General features: G+C 39.2%; 1 protein-coding gene across 2 annotated transcripts in view; it reads left to right on the top strand.

The window, feature by feature from the left end:
• Positions 1 to 880: 880 nt before the first annotated feature.
• Positions 881 to 12899, top strand: part of LOC124855957 (4-galactosyl-N-acetylglucosaminide 3-alpha-L-fucosyltransferase 9-like) — a 29011-nt gene continuing 16992 nt past the window's right edge. For both annotated transcript variants that reach the window (XM_047346112.1, XM_047346113.1), the window contains exon 1: positions 881 to 1203. The gene's annotated coding sequence lies outside the window, so the exon portion shown is untranslated. The remainder of the gene's footprint in view (positions 1204 to 12899) is intronic.

The raw sequence follows: 12899 nt of genomic DNA on the forward strand, positions 1-12899 counted from the left end.
AGAGTATGGTTAACAGTGACCTGCTGGAAGGTGAAACTCCACCACAGCCAGAAACATTTGCATTCTCTTAACAGGTTTTCTTACTGTACTGATCCGTCTTCTCATCAACCTGACCAGATTAATCTCACCCTGCTTTGACGTTCTCCACAAATTTAACCCTGATCTGTCTGGTGCATGATGTTTATTCACTCATGTTCTCTAACAAAGCTCTAAGGCCTTCACAGAGCTATTATTTATAATGTGGTTAAACCACATGCAGGGGGACTGTTTATTATGCTCTACTTTGACCTAGTATATCAGTGTTATCAATTATATTCTGTGGATGTATCGGGAAAGATGTGAACACATTCAAATGGCATGAAAACATTTGCAAAATACTGTATATTAAACATTATATGCAGTGTTACTAACTAGACGACTTCTAAATGCAATTAGTTGCACGTCGTTTATGTATCAGCAGGATGGCTGAAATAATATTAAAAAAAAAACATGCCACACTTTCACATTTTTAAAATGTAAAGTTGTGCACCATTTGCACTACTTTGTGTTGGTATATTGCGTAAAATCCCAATGAAACACACAAAAAGTCGTGGAAGAAGTCAAAATGGGGGGGGGGTTGGGGAAACACGATTCAGTGTTTATAAAATGCAAATAATGAATAGTTTTTAAAATACACCACCGCTGCATGCCAACACAGCAGCGACAGCAGCACCATCTCCGCCTCAGCCTGCCGCTGCACTGACGGTAAACAGAGCAAGGTAGCGCATGGTTACGCCAGCAGGGAATTATTCCACATCCCTGAGCATATATGGCGTCCTCTCACACCGAGCCGTGAATTTAATGTGCAGCAAATCGGAGTAGCCCCCCCCCCCCCCGCGCTCTCCCCGGTTCTTGTTGAATTGAAGAATTTAACTCGCAGCCATCATCTCCTTTCGGTGTGCGGCAGAGGCGACGATGCGGGTACCAAGCATCGTTAGAGTAGCCTCATAGGTACGATCTTCGTTTTTTTTTTTTTTTTCCAAATCAAGAAGACGAATGCGGGTTCATCCCAAACCGCTGATGCAAACACCACAGCGGACTAGCTGCTTTTTTTTTATTCCAAGCGCATCCGCAGCTTCTCTGCGTGGTGCAAGGTGTCTTTGAAAGGGAGACGGACCTCTAGGAGAAATCAGAGGGAAGCTCTGCCTCACGCAAGTCGAAATGGTGAGTAGCATAGAAATCGTATGGGTGTTCTTGTCTGTTTTTTCTGGTATCCTATTATGTTTTAACGGCTAATTAGCAGTGATTTCTGCAGAAAATAATGACAGAGACATCAAAGAGATCGTCGCGTCTTATTCAATGCCTTCATTTTTTAATATTTAATTCACCAGACAATTCCGATCGTGTGCGTCCAACCCTCCTAATGAATGGGACTTCTGTTTTCTTGGCTGTGTTTTGCGGCTCCAGACATTTTCAGCCTCATTCACCATCACTCAGGCTTTTATTCTGGCGTTTGGGAGTCAATTAACGGCGCTGTCAGTCGGTGGATAGCACATCCCGGTGATTTTCCGCTATTTGTGAACTTTACACAGTCAACCATTTTAAACAGTGTCTCGAAAGCATCACGTTTTAAAATGACCTTCACTGCTCGGTGGCTGGATATTTATTCTCATCAGGGAGGGAATCTGCACGGTCAGGCTGTACATGAGGCATCCTGCAAGGATGCTCGTAAATCTGACACCAAGACCTGGCCTGTGTTTTGACGTACATGAAAGCATCTCTTTGGGTTTTTAGTTAACCTTTTATGAAGACTATATGTTGGATTTGAAGCACTTATGTAGCCATAATACGGAGGCAGTTGGAAAGAAGTGAAGGGGGTTGGGTTGATGTTTTGTCCAGAATGTGAAGGGAGACCTCAACAGTTTTTGGTGCAGGCATGTACTACAATACACTGAGTTCTTAAACAGTTTTAATATCAAGCATGCTGCACCTAAACATCATATCCAACATGACATAGAGGAAAATTATGCATTTAAATTGTTCTTTTTTTCAGGGATGACTCATAATAAAGCAAGAGTTAGGTGCACAAGTTTGAATTCATTGTGGATTTTCTGTAATCCTCCCAGCGTCACAATTATATACAAATGGCACAAAAACACCCCCAGTAATATTAGGATAAATTTTCCTTCGCACGTTGCAAAGAAACCAAGCACCTTTGGTCACAAGCAACAAGCTTCTGGTAAGATCTTGACTGTGTATTTGACCACTCTTTTCGGCATAGTTGGTAGAGATCATTTAAATTGTTTATATTTTATATGATATTATATCTTATAAGTATTTTTTATTATTTTGTTTAAAAATTTCCATGTTGAAAAGTAATTACACCGTTCTCAATATTCACAGAACTGTATTAGTTTTCCAGCTATCAAAGAGTCCTTATGATTGCTGACCAGTTCCTTGCATATTCCCACTGGTATTTTGATGATTTATTGTTGGTAATGAACTCCAAGTCTTGGTTGGAAGGCCTCCTTGCCATCACCCTAATTTTTAGTTCCGTTCAAAGATCCTCTGTCAGATTTAAGTACGGACTCTGGGCCACTTGAAAATGTAATATTAAATCCAGTAAGAAGAAACTAAAATTAAAAGATAACTTTAAACCTTATTCTGCCCACAGTTTTTGTACATCTCTGTCGTGCTACTTAGCATATACAATGCTAATGGTATTGTCATGATATGACATCCTTGGACTTGGTTTGTGTTTTGTGTTAACTTTTGTTTAGTTCTGTTTCCCTGTGTTGTTAATCAGTTCCACCTGTCCCCTCTGCCTCCCTGCCAGCTTGTCACACCTGTTCTTAGTTCCTGCGATTACCTGCCTTTGTTTTCTCCTTGTATATTAGTTGGTCTGTGTTCTTTGTTCCCCCGCTGGTTCCTCCGTCACTATTCTTCATTCACTTCCCCTGTTTATGTTCAGTTTTGCTACATTAGAGAACTATGTACTCATGTAAGTTTTTGGCTCAACTCATGTTTGTACTTGCTGGATTAGGTTACATTTTGGAGACCTTTAATTAAAGAGAAGTCTTCCTCTCATCATGCGGCTGCCAAGCTCTTATCTGCACTTTGGTCCGATCCAAACCAAGAACGTGATAAGTATCTTATTTGTGTGAACTAAAGTCATTAACAGGACCCACTGACATTAATAATATTATACAGCATCATTATACCATTTTACCATTTTTACTTTATCCTGTGAATGAGGTCCAGTGAAGTCTAATTGGGTTGTTGTATAGTTCAAAGTGGCGTTCTGTGAATATCAATGAGCCTACTTCTAGTCTTCTCTCCAACCCAAGAAACTGGGTTATAGTTACAGTTAGTTTAAACTACTCTGAATTTGAGTTAAAGAAGTTACTATTTTGGTTTTGTTTTTAAAAGTGATCATCAGTACAATGCCTGAACAAATCAACCCTGTCCTTGTCAGGGTTCTAAAGAAAGTATACAGAAGAGTTAGAATCAATGTGGAAACTGGTAGCACTTATAAACATATGAAACAGAGGAGATATTCATTGAAAACCAAAGACAAATTCTGAACTATAAAGACACGAAACTATACACTGTTCAGAACGTGCCAAATGCTGTAAAGCTGAAGAAGTAGGTCTGCATTTCATAGGAGAGCATAATGACCTAAAACACAATCTATTGACTTTTTATGGCAAAGAAACACTATTTTTTAAAGTATTGAAGATAGTTCTCCTTCCTGAGGGAAATCATGGAAACATAAATAAAAGATATATATTTTTTAACTTGCTTGAAAGAAAGCTAAAGGTGCACACTCTGGTTGCAACTTCATATTTTAATGACTGAAAATATGTACATTTTTCATAATCTTACACAAATATTTAGAAAAAAACCTGAAAAGCCAAAAAACCCATTTTGCACAACCACCCACTACAGGCAGGTAGAAAGGTACAGTTGAAACCAGGCACTATCATGCACTGTGTAAAAAGACACATACATTATTTTTTATCACTGTCTGACAATAATCAGATTAAACCATTCCTACTTTAGGTCAGTTAAAATCACCAAAATTATTTAAATTTAATATAAGTCAGAGTAATGAGAAGATTTTTTAGATTAGATATTAGATATCGGGAAGGAAATTTTGGACCTCCACAAGTCTGGTTCATCCTGGGGTACAAATTTCAGCTGCCTTAAGGTGCCACATTCCTCTCTTCAAACTGTTGAACAGAAAGATAAACAGCATGGGAATGTCCAACCATCATTCTGTTTAGAAGGGAACGGGTTCTGTTTACCAGAGACGTCTTGGTTCAAAATGTTCCTATTAACCCAAGTACAAAAAAAAATCTTAATGTTAATTGGTTGGGTGAAGCTGGTAAGACAGTCCTATTCTCCACACTTAAACAGGATGAGAATCAACAGGTTCTGAAAGGCGCCTCAACTAGGGAAAAGCCAAATGCATATGCATTTAGTGACAAAGACCTTCATTTTTGGAGCCATGCTCTATAGCCTGATGAAACTGAAATTGAAGTGCTTGGTAAAAACTACAATGGTTACATTTGGAAGAAAAAAAACATCATCTCAACTGTGACCAATGGTGATGGCAGCATCATCATGTGTGGGATTTTTTACTCTATGAGGGACTGGTGCACTTCAATAATTAGATTATTTTGAAAACAGAATATGATGTGGAAATATTAAAGCAACATGTCAAGGCGTCAGCCAGGAAGTTGAAGCTTGATCACAAATGGGTCTTCCAAATGGACACTGAACCCTGGCATACAATCAGATTAGTTACAAATTGCCAGTGTTTTGGAGTGGGCCCCGGGTGTGTTCACACCAGCCTTTTTGATCCGCTGTGTTTGGACTAGATTTCGCCCCCCCCATATTCGCAGGTGTGAATACACTCAAGCGACCCATGGTGCAGATTAATAAACCAGACCAAGACCTACTTTTCGAGGTGGTCTTGGCCTTGGCCTTCAAATGGACTCTGGTGCTATTTGCTTCTGGTGTGATTATGACCACGCCTCAATCCGACCCAACTACAGAAAACATACGTCTCTTTGAACTTAACAAGCCACCATGGCCAGTAGCAAAACTGAACATTGTACTGAAATCACACCTGATCAGCCTCCTGTTGCTTAGCAATGTAATTTTAGAGACATGTATGTGAACTCCTTATTTGCAAGAAAATAATAAGAAAATTGTTAATCCAATTCAATTCAAAAATACTTTATTAATCCCAAATGGAAATTAAATGTTGTAGCTCATTATGTAGGTTTCTACAAAGAGCCGTTGTAGATGCTGATGGCTGTGGGCAGGAAGGATCTCCTGTAGCGGTCTATCTTACAGCATATCTGAAGAAGCCTCTGACTGAAGACACTCTGTTGTTTTTCAGACAGTCTCATGAAGAGGATGCTCAGGGTACTCCATAATGTTCTTCATTTTATGAAGAATCCTTCTTTGCACATTGATCTCCAGAGGTTCCAGAGGAGTCCCCAGAACAGAGCCAGCCTTCTTTATCAGCTTGTTGAGCTTTTTTAAGTCCCTGGCTCTGATGCTGCTTCCCCAGCAGATAATGGCAGAAGAGATCACATTTTCCACAACAGACTTATAGAAGATATGCAGCATCTTGCTGCAAACACCAAAGGACCTAAGATTCCTCAAGAAGGACAGTGTGCTCTGTCCCTTCTTGTAGACAGCTTCACAGTTGCATCTCTACTTCAGTCTGTTGTCCAGGTGAACACCGAGATATTTATACTCCTCCACCACCTCCACCTCTTCTCCCATGATGCAAATAGTTTTTGACTTATTCCTGATTCTCTTAAAATTTACAATCGTCTCGTTTGTTTTAGTCACGTTCAAGATGAGGTGATTGTTTCCACACCATGCCACAAAGCGGTCCACCACCTTCCTGTACTCATCTTCTTGTCCATCTATGATCCACCCAACGACTGCAGAATCATGAGAGTATTTTTGCAGATGACAGGAGTCTGTCTTGTACTGGAAGTCTGAGGTGTACAGAGTGAAAAGGAATGGTGAGAGTACAGTCCCCTGTGGTGCTCCTGTGCTACTGACTACCTGGTTAGACTCACAACCCTTCAGTCTCACAAACTGTGGTCTGTTTGTCAGGTTGTCTTTAATCCAGGAGATTGTTGTGGCCTCCATCTGAGTCTTCTGAAGTTCCTGACAAAGCAAATCAGGTTGAATTGTAGTAAATGCACTGGAGAAATCAAAGAACATGATCCTCACAGTGCTTTGTCCAGATGACAGTGGATTTGTTAGAGCAGGTGTATGATGGCATCTTCAACTCCAACTCCACAGTGACAGGAGGTGCTACACAACACTGGAACCTTCTCCAGGGTCAGGCTAAGATTGAAGAGGTGCTGTAGAATCCCACAGAGCTGCTCTGCACAGGCCTTCAGGAATCTGGGGCTGAAACTATCTGGATGTTGGGACCCCAGCCATGGGTACAAAATGAAAGGCCAGTATGAACTTTTCTGGAACTTTCAAAAGTTTAATGGAACTTTCTGGTTTAATGAAGGTGATTTGGTAGTTACTAATTGCTGATTTTCTGGCATGGGGTCACAAGCTGTCGGTGTTCATGGTGCCGGTGTGTGAAACGAAAAATACACAAATTAAGAGAAACAAGATGACAATGTCCTTTCACCTATCTGTATTAATTACATAATCCACACAGTTTAAAAAGCAGAAACAAGTAAAAGTCTAATTATTAATATTATTATTAATGAAGTAATTTAACAAATGAGAAGGATTAGATTTCCATTTTTCCTTTCCACCACATTCCAGCGATGTGGGATGTGTGTTTGCTGCTTTCTGCAATGAGCTTTTTTAATTACAATTTGCTGGGCTTTTTCCCCATATGCCTTGCAATAATGTCATGATTTGTGGGTGTTTTTGGGTTCTTCGTCTTATTATTATTATTACTCTTGATAGGTTTTGAATCATGCTTCTGTTATTTTCCTGGTCATGCTTTAGTTTTTGTCTTCTAGTTCATGTTTTGTCAAGTTAAGTTTTTTGGATCTGGTTATGCTTTAGTTTCATGGTTTACTAGTTGTGTTTAAGTTTGTATTCAAGAGTCTCTGTTTTGCTCCAGCCACATTTTGTTCTCTCCTGTCTTCAATCATCTTCATTCGGTTTACCTGCACCTAGCATTTAGTCTCCTTGTTTCACCTGGTTCTTGCTCCATATATACACATCTGTTCTGTTCATTTCTCGTAGAAACATTTTGGATCATTCATCCCTATTCATGTCATGTCCTTTACTCATGCCAAGCCTGTCTTGCCAGCCTGCCCGTGTCTGTTTTGGCACTGAAGTAAGTTTTGTTTATTAAACCTTTACTTACCGTCATGCTGCCTGCTCGTCTGCATTCCGGGGTCCTTCGCTACACAAACCATGACAGATAAATGTTTTTCTTCCCCCAACCCTTCTTCATCTGGTTAATGGCATGCAAACTCTCCATCAATATTGGTAGACACCTTACAATGATTCGTTTAAACAGGATAAATTTAAGTGATTCATTCATAAAATTCTCTAGTGAAGAAAAACACAAAGAAAACAAAACATATTGTAGTTGCAATGGTAATACATACATACTGTTGTTCAAGGACATCAATGCATTGTTGAACAAAACGGTTTCTTTTTCTAGAAATCTTTGCTTTCCCCCGGTGATCTTTTTCGTTAAATTGTTTCTGTTAATAAATTCTTACATTTTAGGGAGAAGTTGTTGAGAACTGATTCTATATGTCTACAGAGTTTGCTCTTTTAAGAATGCCGGTGATCGATTCAGTGACGTGCGATGGGGTTCATGACCGGTGAGGCTCAGACTCCTCTGGAGTTGGATGTACAAATATATGAACCCAAAACAGTGGCTTATATTTCAATATTTTTCTTCTCCTCTCTGATATCTTCGGTTTTGACTATACATACAGTTTAGGAAAGTCCTTTTCCATTGTTGCAAAGTAATCTTCCATTTTGTCTTACCAAATTTAAAAAGATGTATGGTTATAGGTCTGGTCGATGAAAACACCCTCTGCATAGCTGAAGAGTACGTAGTGACGTGCTGTTCGCTGTCTGCGCCTATGGGCTCAGCACTGTCCCCTAACAGTGCAGCATCATACTTTTTGCCTCACCCTGTCCATTTTCACTGCACATTCATTATACAAGTCCTTCTCAAAATATTATCATATTGTGATAAAGTTCATTATTTTCCATAATGTAACGATGAAAATTTAACATTCATATATTTTAGATTCATTGCACACTAACTGAAATATTTCAGGTCTTTTATTGTCTTAATACGGATGATTTTGGCATACAGCTCATGAAAACCCAAAATTCCTATCTCACAAAATTAGCATATTTCATCCGACCAATAAAAGAAAAGTGTTTTTAATACAAAAAACGTCAACCTTCAAATAATCATGTACAGTTATGCACTCAATACTTGGTCGGGAATCCTTTGGCAGAAATGACTGCTTCAATGCGGTGTGGCATGGAGGCAATCAGCCTGTGGCACTGCTGAGGTCTTATGGAGGCCCAGGATGCTTCGATAGCGGCCTTTAGCTCATCCAGAGTGTTGGGTCTTGAGTCTCTCAACGTTCTCTTCACAATATCCCACAGATTCTCTATGGGGTTCAGGTCAGGAGAGTTGGCAGGCCAATTGAGCACAGTGATATCATGGTCAGTAAACCATTTACCAGTGGTTTTGGCACTGTGAGCAGGTGCCAGGTCGTGCTGAAAAATGAAATCTTCATCTCCATAAAGCTTTTCAGCAGATGGAAGCATGAAGTGCTCCAAAATCTCCTGATAGCTAGCTGCATTGACCCTGCCCTTGATAAAACACAGTGGACCAACACCAGCAGCTGACACGGCACCCCAGACCATCACTGACTGTGGGTACTTGACACTGGACTTCTGGCATTTTGGCATTTCCTTCTCCCCAGTCTTCCTCCAGACTCTGTCACCTTGATTTCCGAATGACATGCAGAATTTGCTTTCATCCGAAAAAAGTACTTTGGACCACTGAGCAACAGTCCAGTGCTGCTTCTCTGTAGCCCAGGTCAGGCGCTTCTGCCACTGTTTCTGGTTCAAAAGTGGCTTGACCTGGGGAATGCGGCACCTGTAGCCCATTTCCTGCACACGCCTGTGCACGGTGGCTCTGGATGTTTCTACTCCAGACTCAGTCCACTGCTTCCGCAAGTCCCCCAAGGTCTGGAATCGGCCCTTCTCCACAATCTTCCTCAGGGTCCTGTCACCTCTTCTCGTTGTGCAGCGTTTTCTGCCACACTTTTTCCTTCCCACAGACTTCCCACTGAGGTGCCTTGATACAGGACTCTGGGAACAGCCTATTCGTTCAGAAATGTCTTTCTGTGTCTTACCCTCTTGCTTGAGGGTGTCAATAGTGGCCTTCTGGACAGCAGTCAGGTCGGCAGTCTTACCCATGATTGGGGTTTTGAGTGATGAACCAGGCTGGGAGTTTCAAAGGCCTCAGGAAACTTTTGCAGGTGTTTAGAGTTAACTCGTTAATTCAGATGATTAGGTTCATAGCTCGTTTAGAGACCCTTTTAATGATATGCTAATTTTGTGAGATAGGAATTTTGGGTTTTCATGAGCTGTATGCCACAATCATCCGTATTAAGGCAATAAAAGACCTGAAATATTTCAGTTAGTGTGCAATGAATCTAAAATATATGAATGTTAAATTTTCATCATGACATTATGGAAAATAATTAACTTTATCACAATATGCTAATATTTTGAGAAGGACCTGTATATTAGACAGACTCTGAAACGTCAGCATATTTAGTACATGTGTAATCCAGCATGTATATTGGCGATATAAAGAAAGACAGCAGTGGGCCAACTGCCTACATAAGCCAGTGTGTGTGACAGTGCCATCGGTGGTAAGGCACAGCTATTCACTGCCTCACATTGATTTTCTCACATGTATTTGAATCGACAATGCATAAATGCAGCGATTTTGACCATAGAAATGTTGACATCATACAGAAAAAATGTATAGAACAGTCAAGTGGACAAATTGATTTTCTCTTATCATTCGTAGTATTTTATTTCACATGATGACAGGAGAGGCTGTGCTTTACCTGCCTCCCCTGACTGCACGTCACTGGCTCAAATACCACCGCCATATTGGGCGGTGGTATTTGGTAATATACAGGACAGTATTGTCCTGTATATTCACAGGACAAAACTGGAAAGACTGATATTTATTTAATTAAACATTAAATTCTTCAACTTTAAATATTGCACAGAATAAAATAAAATGTCTAATTTTCTTGGACATTTAAATTATAGTGCAATAAAACAATGAGAGACATTAGATGTCCTATTTTGTTGAAGTTTAGCAAGAACCAGCGTTGGTCCTCCTGAGAGTCCCATGTTCTGGGAAGGCCAATGGATGTCTGTGGCTCAGATCTCCTCCATGTCTGTTCCAGGTCCAGGGGGGCAAGTCTGTGGCTCTTCACACTTGCTATTGCATATTTTTATAGAGAAAACTTATATACACAAGCGTGCTTATGGGACATTCACAACATTTATTTATTTAATGATGATTTTATTGTATTAATTTTGTCCAGTTTGACCCTCCATTCTTGATGCCTGTATAGGAGGTCATGTCAGAATTTGAATCAGGTGTTCTGGAGCAGACACACATCTAAAACTTGTAGGGAAGGGGTCCCTGAGGACCAGGGCTGTGAACCATTGAGGTACAGTTTCTAAATTGTGAAGGTAATGCCTTTTTACACTTTTGTTCACCAAGTACAGTTCTCTTGCTAGGTGCATTTTTCTTTTTTTTAAGCAGCTTGAAACATAAAAGTAATGTCATTGTTCAAAGGAAACAGTCACTTAATAAATTAGTAAAATACAACTATGTACATTTTGTTTATTCAGCTAAGATAGGCATGGTCTGTTTCCTTGTTTGATATTTTATTATTTCTTCATTATTATTCTTTTTACTTTAACTGGCCTTTACTACAGCTAAAAACAGGGACCTAACCGGTCTTTCAAAGAAATTACCAAAAGACTAAATGAAGAAAACAAAAATGGGAGAGTCACAGGAGTGGGAGTCGTTCTAAATGGGAGCAGGATGGGAGTGGGAGTCAATTTACCAGGAGTGGGACGGGACAGGATTTTTTTCGTTATGCTGGCCTGGGATTGGGATGGGACAAGACATTTTTCTGTGGGAGCGGGATGGGACAGGAGAGAAAATCCACTCCCGTGTCACCCTCTATTCCGCACCCCGTGATCTGAGGCCCCGCCCCCCAAGCCAAAACAGGGCCAGAAGTTTGAAGCCGAAAAAGAAATCTGCAGGTTTGAAAAAAAAACTTGAATCTGAAAAGTAGTTTTGAACTTTTTTTTTTTCCAGTTTCACATCTTTTTTTTCAGTTGCAAAACTTTTTTTTCCAGTTTTCACATTTTTTGGTGAGGTTCAAAATAATTTTTCAGGTTAATTGTTTTTCTTTTGAACAAACTTATTTTTCAGGTTCAGATTTTTTTCATTTGAACAAACTTTATGGCCCCAATTTAGCTCCATAGTGGTGCTAAGATTGGTTTCAAACTTCGAAAATATCAACAATTATGTATGGCTACTCAGCTTTACTGAGAAACTGGAAATAAATTGACTTTGAGAAACAACCAACATGCCCTTGATTGATCTCTATGAAAGTAAAAGAGCTGCAAAACTTTATAGAGTGGAAACAATGAGTATACATCAGAAGAGAAAAAACACTTACAGTATCTGAGAACATTCATGTTTGATTACAGTCAAAGCACTTATTATAACTGGCCAATAATACAATACAGTTCTTTAGGACAACTTGTTTTTAAAGATCATTATTTTATTGGTGTTCTGGGTAAACCAAATACTTAATCTTGTACAAATTAAACTCTGTTTCTTATATTCTTCAGAGATATTCTTTACTTACTTATGAAAACAAACTTTATTTTAAAATGTAAGTTGTTCCTATCTGCCATTACATTACAACAAATATATTCTCCACTATTGTCTCAATTTCTGCCTCTCAAATAAACAAAACTACATATTCTCTTTTTCCACATTGATATTTTTACCAACATGTTACAACTGAAATAAAGGATGAAATTCATTTATACTGGATCAAATTAAGCTGTCCTTAAGTTTCAGTTTATGCTTTTTTGTATTTTGTTTCAAGATTTACAGACATTTTAGTGAGCATTATGACTATTTCATTTGCAGTCTAAGTTTATATAGTTTATATATTTCATCAAGGTATATATAAAATATATAAGGTATAGCTATAGACCAAACAGTTTTGTTTGGTCTATAGCTAGATGAAATACAGTATATAGATCTAAACCAGGGCCACAAATAGAAGTATCATTGCTTCATGTATAAATAGGATATGTGTAGAACACTGTTGTTACAATTATGTCTGTTTCTCACTAGATAAAATGTTTTTTCTGGTAAAATGTCTGCTCTGTGATGGACTGGTGACCTGTCCAGGGTGTACCCTGCCTATTGCCCCATGATAGACCCATGACCTTGCAAGGATAAGCGGGTACAGACAATGGATGGTGAAGTCTCCCCACCCTGACAGTGAGCTGAATTCAATGACCCATAATGATAGGAAATGTCTTTCTGTTTTTCTGTGTGGAGTTGAGATGTTGCTCCAAGCATCCATATGAAGCATTCTTCCTCTCACCTGTCAAAATAGGGTGAGATCTTTCCATGTAATTCATGCAACATTCATTAACTGCTCACAGTTAAATCAATAACAATTACAATAAATATCCTTTTGTGTAATCCATGCAACAATTCTTAAAATACACAGTTGAAGCAGTAGAGAGTGAAAACAAGCATATTCTCATATTTTGGGACTGAGAGACTG

This window comes from Girardinichthys multiradiatus, chromosome 19, assembly GCF_021462225.1.
Source record: "Girardinichthys multiradiatus isolate DD_20200921_A chromosome 19, DD_fGirMul_XY1, whole genome shotgun sequence".
NCBI classification, from domain to species: domain Eukaryota; kingdom Metazoa; phylum Chordata; class Actinopteri; order Cyprinodontiformes; family Goodeidae; genus Girardinichthys; species Girardinichthys multiradiatus.